Source organism: Gigantopelta aegis, unplaced genomic scaffold (genome assembly GCF_016097555.1).
Source record: "Gigantopelta aegis isolate Gae_Host unplaced genomic scaffold, Gae_host_genome ctg4396_pilon_pilon, whole genome shotgun sequence".
Classification (NCBI taxonomy): domain Eukaryota; kingdom Metazoa; phylum Mollusca; class Gastropoda; order Neomphalida; family Peltospiridae; genus Gigantopelta; species Gigantopelta aegis.
In genome coordinates, this window is record NW_024533842.1 from 44,252 (window position 1) to 53,376 (window position 9,125).

The following is a 9,125-nucleotide window of genomic DNA, read 5'->3' on the forward strand; positions in this document are numbered from 1 at the left end:
GTTTAGTGTAGGAGCTCTCCTTGGATGTACTCTTCCAATTATTTTCCTACACAGACATTTTTTACAATGCCTGCTACGATATATGACTGGATTAGTCATGTTAACTTGTTTTAAAAGTTTTTTTTACAAGTGTTGAGATTGTTATTGCGAAGAGTATGTTGTCATTGCTGGGAATACCCTGTGTCTACAAACGCGACACTCACAAGTAACTTCTGAAATTGTTCATGTTTCTCAAAGAAATTCACAGTACTTGATGACAGTAAGTCCATTATACAAAAATATTTAAAAGTTTTTTATCTATTTTTTAGCCTGATTCGACTCAGGACAGTCCCTCCCCTGTACCTATACATTGTATATGCTTCTGTTAAAGCAGTTGCGTATGTCTCTTGGGAATATCACTAACCTGTAGTATTGTACCATTGACATTCACTTGGTTTAACCTATTCGACATGTCTGTCACTTACTGTTCTCATTGTTACAATATTGTTCTATTGTAATGTCTTAATGCTGTTGACAATAAGAGTTGGTTATTTTGTAGTATTTAATTATAACAATATTATGTTTACCATGGTTACAGACACATCAGTTTATTAAAGGTCTTTAATTAATACACCGAAGCCCAGTGGATAGTCTGGGATCAGCATATTTTAATACTGATCCCTGCCTCCTAACCTCAAACATTATGGATATAAATATGTGGTTCAAGTTCAGACCCATACTCATAGGTCAGACTGATCTGCGGGCTTATGCATAGTTTAGACCCTTCTATAAACTGCATAAAGTTTGGTTTATAGTGAAAAAGATAACCAATAATAAAATACCCACACAACCGTACACACAGAATAATATCAGTTAAGTTTAACTACAACGTCAAAGACGTTCTACCACAAAGACTTCTTAATCAAAGTTTCTTGTTGCACCGACAAATCTCCAATTCGTTTTCGTACTTTATCAATCGAATCAGAGACACTTGCTTTCTATCATAAACTAGTCCAAGAAGACCAAACAAATCAATAATACAAGTGGTTATATTAAAAGTTTGTCCCCATTCACTAGTGGCATAGTCGAAATGTAAAATGTGTGATGATAATTATGAAACCCTTCTCCTATTGCTAGCAGACTTACTAACAAAATTTTCGGATGGATTAATTTTTTGATCATATGGTTTTTTCCCCACAAATGAGCAGCACTGTTGCCAAAAACCACGTCACATGGAGCCGAGAAATGGTGCGAAAACTATACCTGAATGTTCCACATGTTAGAAAGGACATGTACAATGTCGTTCCAGAAATAACCAAGGAATAAATGTCGGAATTAATACACTACAGAATAAAGACACAACACGTAATAGTACTTATGGTTGGAACATAACGACTGGATCACGATGTAATCGACAAGTCTATATTCCTTCCATTTAATTAGAACATCTGGATGTTTTCGCATCATGAGCCATCCCATATGAGCAAAGACGAAGCCTCGTTTGGCATTGTGTGGATCTGCATTATTTTCAGAATATTTGTGATGTAGACGATGATCTCTACACCACTCAATATATCATTCTGGAAGGCAAGACAATCTAATAACATGATGCAAAATTTTAATTGGCAATCGGGCTTTGTAAGACTTTGTGAGCCCAGAGACGATGGGACCAGCTGTAACACCAAAATGCACTTAATACACTGGCAATGAAAAGAGAAAGATCCAAAGTGGGCCACTTTGCAAACGGAGCCAGAAAACATCCACCAAAAACACAGCAAATGCGCTATAGATATTCGGAGTAGTACACTCATCCACACATTTGAGTAGCAGACCAAAGGGACCAGGTTCTTTGTTCTTCTCAATAAGTTTGAGTTAACTTCGGACTCAACTCATTGTCCGTGTTATTAACGGCTGTGTTTAAGTTTTTTTAGTTGCCATAAATTGTTTTTCTTTAGACGTTTATCGCAGTATGACTGAAGAAGGGCTGAAGATTAATTCATATATAGTAATTAATGCACGTGAAAGTTTTTTTTTACGTCCGATTAATTAGTATTAAACGGCTTCCTGTATTTTTTTAGGGCTAGTAATAATGATTTTGCGCGCAATATTAAAATTTTTCGGGGGGGGGGTATGTTTATTAATAATTGTTGCAGCTTATAAATGGCACAAAAAATAACAAAATAATAGTAATAATGTTTTAATCGAAACAATAGCAATAATAATTATTATAATTATTTCAAATTAATAATCGTTATAATATGATATAACCAACCCAATGCGCATGCGCAGAAAGCCCTGTTTACTGAAAGGGAGAAGTGAGACTAACCTCTTTCCTTAGAACAGAGAGAATTTTCAAGCAGTTATTTGATAGAACACGTTTCTTGGTTGGAGCATTGTGAGTACCTTGAAGACAAGGACTCACCATGACTGCAATCTCACTAAAAATTCACATTGTTAAGAGCAACAAAGTGAAGACAATGCAGGTAGGATGACAAAAAGTATGTGACTTACTTTAAACTTGTTTTATACTAGTTTGGGAGTCTAGATGATTGTCTATGATGTGTGTAGACTGATTCGAGATCGAGTACCAGATGCTGCTCAAGGGACGAACGTAAGATAACTTAAATTGTTCTTGTATTGTATTATATACTAATAATGGAGTCCTTGTTTGAAAATGTAACATGAGTCTACTATTGTGTAATTTACTTCCTTTATTTTGATTTATTATTATTGTTAAAGACCAGATAAATAGGTGATTGGCAACCTATTATGGCCCTAGATATGACATTGTCTGTTGTTTAATACTTTTAATGTTTGTTATGTTTTGTAAACAAGCATAACCTTCCTTGACATGACTTAGTTGTTTAGTAACTATTAGTGGGTGGAGACCTTAAATCCTTCCTTATATGTTTGGGTGTATAAGGGGTTAACTCTTAATTAGTAATGGGTGTGTACTGTTTAGGGAAAAGAATTTCTGTAGGAATTTTATTAATTTCACTATTTATAATAGCCATGAATATGGGTTATTCAGCCCTGATGAAGATCCAACTAAAGGACGTGGCTAGAACAAGGAAGAACATTAGAATTTATCATTTGAAGAATGGAGTAATAATTGTCTTATGTACTACATCATTGTCTCCATTGTGATAGGATATGCTCCGAGTATCGAAAGAAAACCCGCCCTCTTCGAATTAAAACATTGGATGGTAGTATCAAGACAATATTGGTATACTTTAAAGTTTGCTCTTGGTGGTGTTTTAATATACATTGATATGTTAAGTCGATGATAGTGCTAACTGTGGCAGAAATTACAAAGACCGTTTGTGATAGAATTGGTATCACAAATCAGAGAGTTTTCCTATGCACTGAGAGTTGAAACAGCTGAGATGACTCTCCGACGTGTAATTGACATTATGCTATGTTTATGTTATAGTAACGTTATCTTTGTATCTATTTTAGCAACAACATCAATGCTCGTAATCAGAAGGAAATGGATAAATTGAAACGACGTCCATCATACTGAGTGATGAATGTAGACAACATTACCTCACCTAAATTGTACTAATGTTACTCTCTGTTTAAAATTGTGGTTTATTGTGTATAGGTGATTTATTAGCCACAAATATGGTAATTATGTAATTAAAGATGACCATATTTGGGCATTATGACAACTTGATTTTCTCTCCAGTAAATTGGGTTTACAGAAGATAAGTCGTTACGAGAACAAGGAAATGATGGGGAGACGGAAGTGTTGATCCATACGAAAGAGATTATTTTTCACAGACGATATGTTGACGTCAATGATCCGTCCAAGTCAATCGTCTTCTTATGTCCAGGTACAGTTTTTATCTCTCATACTGATTTAGTAACTATATCTTACTCTCTCTAGTCCCCTGATAGTATGTTAATGGGACACATCCTTGTACTAAGACGAAGCTGTTCTATTTGCTGCTTACCAATGTCAAGTTTCAATATGGTAATAACAATGAAGCTAAGCACAAGACTGGCTCCTCAAGTAAGTTTATCTTGAAAGTTGTTATTTTAATTATTTGGTGCCTAAAACTAGTTTGGGTGAGTTTTTACCAAAGAATATTTAAGATTCAAAGCAATTGACAAAGAAATTTTCAAGGTATTTATTACTTAATTATTGTACTAATGACAGGGTATGTTGCTATATCCTTATTGATATAGGAGGCATCGTGTAAACTCCATAATAATGACAGAGATCAATGCAAAATATCGCGTACATCACATTATTGTCGCTCACTGAAGACATATGGAGTAACCTTTTTTTTGTTGTGAAGGTAAACTATGTCCCCCCATCTCTGATATAAGAAATATATTGTTATTTCTTTAGAAAGATGCGTGGGCGTAATCGTTTGTGCCACGCCTACTTGGTATTACACGAGATCTGTCCTTCGAGTGGATGAAAATACAAAGGAAGTATTAAAGCATGGCCTCTTACACTGTGCGCCGTTGGCAGCATCACCCAATTCATTTTACATTAGTAAGTTGCTGTAAGCATTGTCACCAATGATTTATTTTTTATAATGTAGGATTTTTGGTGACTATTCCGAGTATTTTATTCAGTTCAGACAACAGAAGGAGAGGCTATCTCTCAACTTATTGCAATGTTATAGTTGATATTATATGCAAAAGAAAAGCCTATACATCCAGATGTCCCTGAAGATGATGATACCCTGTTATGTTGAAAACTGATGTTGATCCCAAAAAGTATGTTAACTATTGACACACTATACTGTTGTTTTTAGTTTTAAATGTAAAATTTATCTGTTTTCGTTAACCATCTGCTGATCGTTGATTTTACTGTCCAGTTTATGTGAATCAATCCAGTTATCTTTACATCTGTCCATTTATATTTTAAAATCTGTCCATTTGTCTTTACATCTGTCCATTTATCTTTTACATCTTCCATTTAGACTTACTCTCTTCCATGTATATTTAAATCTGTCCATTTATTTTTACATCTGTCCATTTCTTTTCATTTGTCCATTTTATCTTACTATGTATTATTACAGAGCTACAATGATCACCTATCATCCGAGTACTGTCAAACATGGAGGTGTTGAGTCCTTGGTTCAGCTGGTACACTAGGTTTGCTCAAGAGGGTGGGTCCAGGTATTGAAATGAGTGGAACACATGCACAACTTATGCAATGGAAGTTGGAAGTGGAGGGTATCAAACATTTACCACCTTCTGTGAGTCATTAATTTACTTTAATGAAAGGGGTACTTCTTCTATAATGCGGGGCAGCTTCTTTCTCAATTGATTGCTGCTTCTATTTAATTTTGTGATTTTTTAGATGGCCCAGAATTCCTCATGTGATGTTAGCTCAACAGAATGTTGCAACAGTGTGTCATCGAGGTTTGGAGACAGTTAGAAGCTATCACACAAGAGCTGTCAATTCCTTTAGAAGTTCCTCAAATGATTCAGATAGAGTAAGTCAATGATGATATAGTTCTATGTCTATGTAAAATGTAGGTATCCATGAAATGGCGACAGAAAACATTAGATGTTTCTCGACAAAATGTTAGCGCTGCTCTGGCAGCCATGTTTGCATCTGCAGCATCTGTGATCACTCAGACTAGTGCTGAACCTGAGGAAGATAAAGATAATTATACTGCAGTAGAGATCAGCTGTCACAAACAATGTAAGTTGTACTTGCATATTGTTCAGGTATGTTACCCTCTCTATCTGTCAATAGCTCTACTAACCTTAGTGAACTAGCTAAAGCAGTAAGAATGTTAGCTGCCTTAAATCCATCTGAGACAGACGGAGGTAATCTTCTGATGCTGCTCGTGCACTTGCAGCTGCTACTGCTAATCTTTTAAATTCAGCTCATCCTGAAAATCTTCAGGTTTTTTTTGGGGGGGGGTTTGTGCAACTTCTTTGAGGTGATAAATATACATTGTAATTATCTCATTAGCCATTTTTAATTAGAGGAGTGTATGTTTACTAAAAATTATCTCATTTAGAACCGTCAAGATTTGCTAGCGCTGCTGGTGAAATGGGCACTACTGGTGGGACAACTACTGTTACTTGCCGAGGGTGTGGAGGTGGATATTAAGAACTCAAGAGGCTTTGGTTTCTATGGCAAAAAGCCGTAGCTCTGCTACTGCAGGCTTTGTAAAAAATGCTCGGCGAATGTTGCTGCTAAATGTATGATCTGCATTACAAAAAATCAGTTTATTGTTGCTGCTAAACAGGTTTGATTAACTATCTGTAGCCATGTAACTTGTCACTCCACTATAGACTGCCTTAGCTACACAGTCCACTGATATCAATGCACTAAAGTTGCTAGCTCCAACAATAGACAGTCATCTCTGTAAAGAGCAAATTATAGAAGCTTTGTAAACTTGTTCGCTGCTGCTGTGGAGAAAAATAGTCATTGCAGCTCAGCTTCCTGTGGAGATGATGATGGGCATTGAGAGACTCGGAGCAGCTGCTACAGCTGTGACTCAAGCATTGAACTCTTTAATTGAACAAATTAAACAAAGGCGTTGAAATGGATAATGTTAATCAATATGATGACGCCTGTGCGGCTATATTGGCTGCTACTGACATGTTGTTCGGTACATATATCTCAATATAACGTTATAGTGTATTAGTAATACCCATAGTAGTGGTATGGAGATCCACAAGAGAGGTTAGACAAGCTAAGTTTGTTAGCTGAGGCACAATCAATCTTGTAATGCTATCAACCGTGAAGCTCAAGATGAACCTGTTCTGATGCTCGTCATAGACTGCTAGATGCGGCATTTTTTTTTTTTTAAGGCGTTTTTTTTTTTTTCTTGTTTTTTTTTTTTATTTTTTAAGATGCTACATCAAAAATGGTTGAAGCAGCTAAAATAGCTGCTAAAAATCCTAATGTTAGGTAATTTTTTAATGCATTACAAAGGACTTTCTCTTTAATTTAGGATGAGCAAGCCCAGAAGAAGATTTGAGACTTGCTGCCGAACATCTTCGTGCTGTTACTAATGCTGGCTGCCTCTGCTGCTCTGAAAAAGAAGCTATCAAAAACTAAACTGGTAGAAATGGCTGCTAAACAGCTTGTGCTGTCTCTACTCAATGTTGAGTGCTGCTGCACAAGGAGCTGCTGCATCAAACAGGTAAGTTTACTTTTTAGGTGAGTGTCTTTTTATTGTTTCTTGTTTAGAAATGATGCTAGTCAAATCTCAACTTATGAAATCATTGTAAATCAGTGCTGAACAAATTTCTAACTTAGTTCAAGCTGTTCGTACTTCTATTGAAATCTCAAGACTCTCCTTCAGCTCAGTTAGGGCTTATCAATTCATCATCAAGTATGTTCCTGTAAGTTCAATATTTTGATATTAGTAACTTGGTTATGTTATTATTGTTAGCCTGCTGTTAAAATGGTAGCTGCTGCTAAAGCTGCTGTACTACAGTTGAGACCAAGCAATCTGCTCTTCAGTTAGGTAATTTTGCAAAAGCTACTGCTGCTGCTTGGCGGAACTGAGAGCTGCATCTTCTAAGGTAAAAGAGAGTGAAAAAAAAAATATTATTGTTACTTTTTAGGCTCAAGAAGTATGTGGTAGTTCTGTGAAATAGACAGTGCTATGGACGTTATCAGAAGCTTAGCTCAAGAATTAGTTGAAGTCAAAAAAGAGGCTGCTCAAGGTCAGCTGCTACCATTACCAGGCCAGACTGTTGAGAGCTAGTTCCCTTGAACTTGGTGCTACCAGTAAAACATGGGATCCTCAATGGCTCAACTTCTTACAGCTGCTAACAAGGCAATGAGAATTACTGGTATAGCTGCTAGAGATACTGCAAATGCTCTTCAAGTCTTTACTGGGTCTGTACGGGGTGTGGCAGCTTTTACTAAGAACCCACAGGACACAGGAATACATTATAATGACAGCTCAACAAAGTAATGATCAAAGTGTTGGCCTTATCTCTGAAGGGGTAAATATACTTTGGAGAATCCATCTGCTCCTAATAGCAACAAGTTTGGCACAAGCTGCTAAGAAGGTTTCAGGCACTTAATCATATGGTTAACTTTACCAGGAGTTATTGAATATGAGAATGCCTACGTGCTATTGCACAAGCTAAGTCTTCTCTACAACAAGAAAAAGTAAGTCTTCTCTTGAATTTCCTAACAATAATACTTTTTTTAGTTTCCACATTCTGGTGGTCAGTCTTATCAAACTCTTCAATCAAATCTGGGTGCTGCCGCTGCAGCACTCAATGTTGCTAGCTCAGAAGTTGTCTCATCGCTCGTGGTACACCTGACCAAACAGCTGTTACTACTGGAACTTTACGACACAATTTTCAAGACTTTTAAAGGCTGGACTTACATTAGCTGGAGCCTCAAAGAAGAAAGAAGGACGTGAAGATATGTTAGGATACTCTTCGTACCACATCTATAACTTCCAGCAAATTGTTAGTACTGCTAAAGCACTTCACGTTGATCCTAATGGTCCTAATGTTCAAAATCAACTAGCTGCGCTGCTCGTGCTGTTATGATTCTATTAATGCTCTTTTAAATCTTTGCTCCACATCTCGGTCCTGGTCAGAAAGAATGTGATGATGCTCTAGTAATATTGAGGTATTATGTAATAGGAGTGTCAGTTGTGGTTACTAGTGTAACTCCTCCACATTCACTAGATACTATTGATGTGTTATTTTTATTATAGGCTGTTGCACCGCTACTGGACAATCCCAATGAACCCTCAAAGTGATCTCTCCCCCCCCCCCCCCCCCCCCCCCCCCCCCCCCCCCCCCCCCCCCCCCCCCCCCCCCCCCCCCCCCCCCCCCCCCCCCCCCCCCCCCCCCCCCCCCCCCCCCCCCCCCCCCCACCCCCCCCCACCCCCCCCCCCCCCCCCCCCCCCCCCCCCCCCCCCCCCCCCCCCCCCCCCCCCCCCCCCCCCCCCCCCCACCCCCCCCCCCCCCCCCCCCCCCCCCCCCCCCCCCCCCCCCCCCCCCCGCCCCCCCCCCCCCCACCCCCCCCCCCCATACTTTGATTGTCTGGACTTAGTCTTAGACAAATCAAAGTGAGTGACAAAGGGTTAAATTAAACAGTCCAACAACGTTTTTCTATTGTTTTAGACTCTTGGTGAAGCTGGTGCACAAATTACTTCAACAGCTAAAAAGGGAGACTTGAAAAA

At 38.3% G+C, this 9,125-nt stretch overlaps 1 pseudogene; it reads right to left on the reverse strand.

Annotated features, from left to right (window-relative positions):
• Positions 1–4,477, reverse strand: part of LOC121392735 — a 40,857-nt pseudogene extending 36,380 nt beyond the window's left edge.
• Between the last annotated feature and the right edge of the window lie 4,648 nt (positions 4,478–9,125).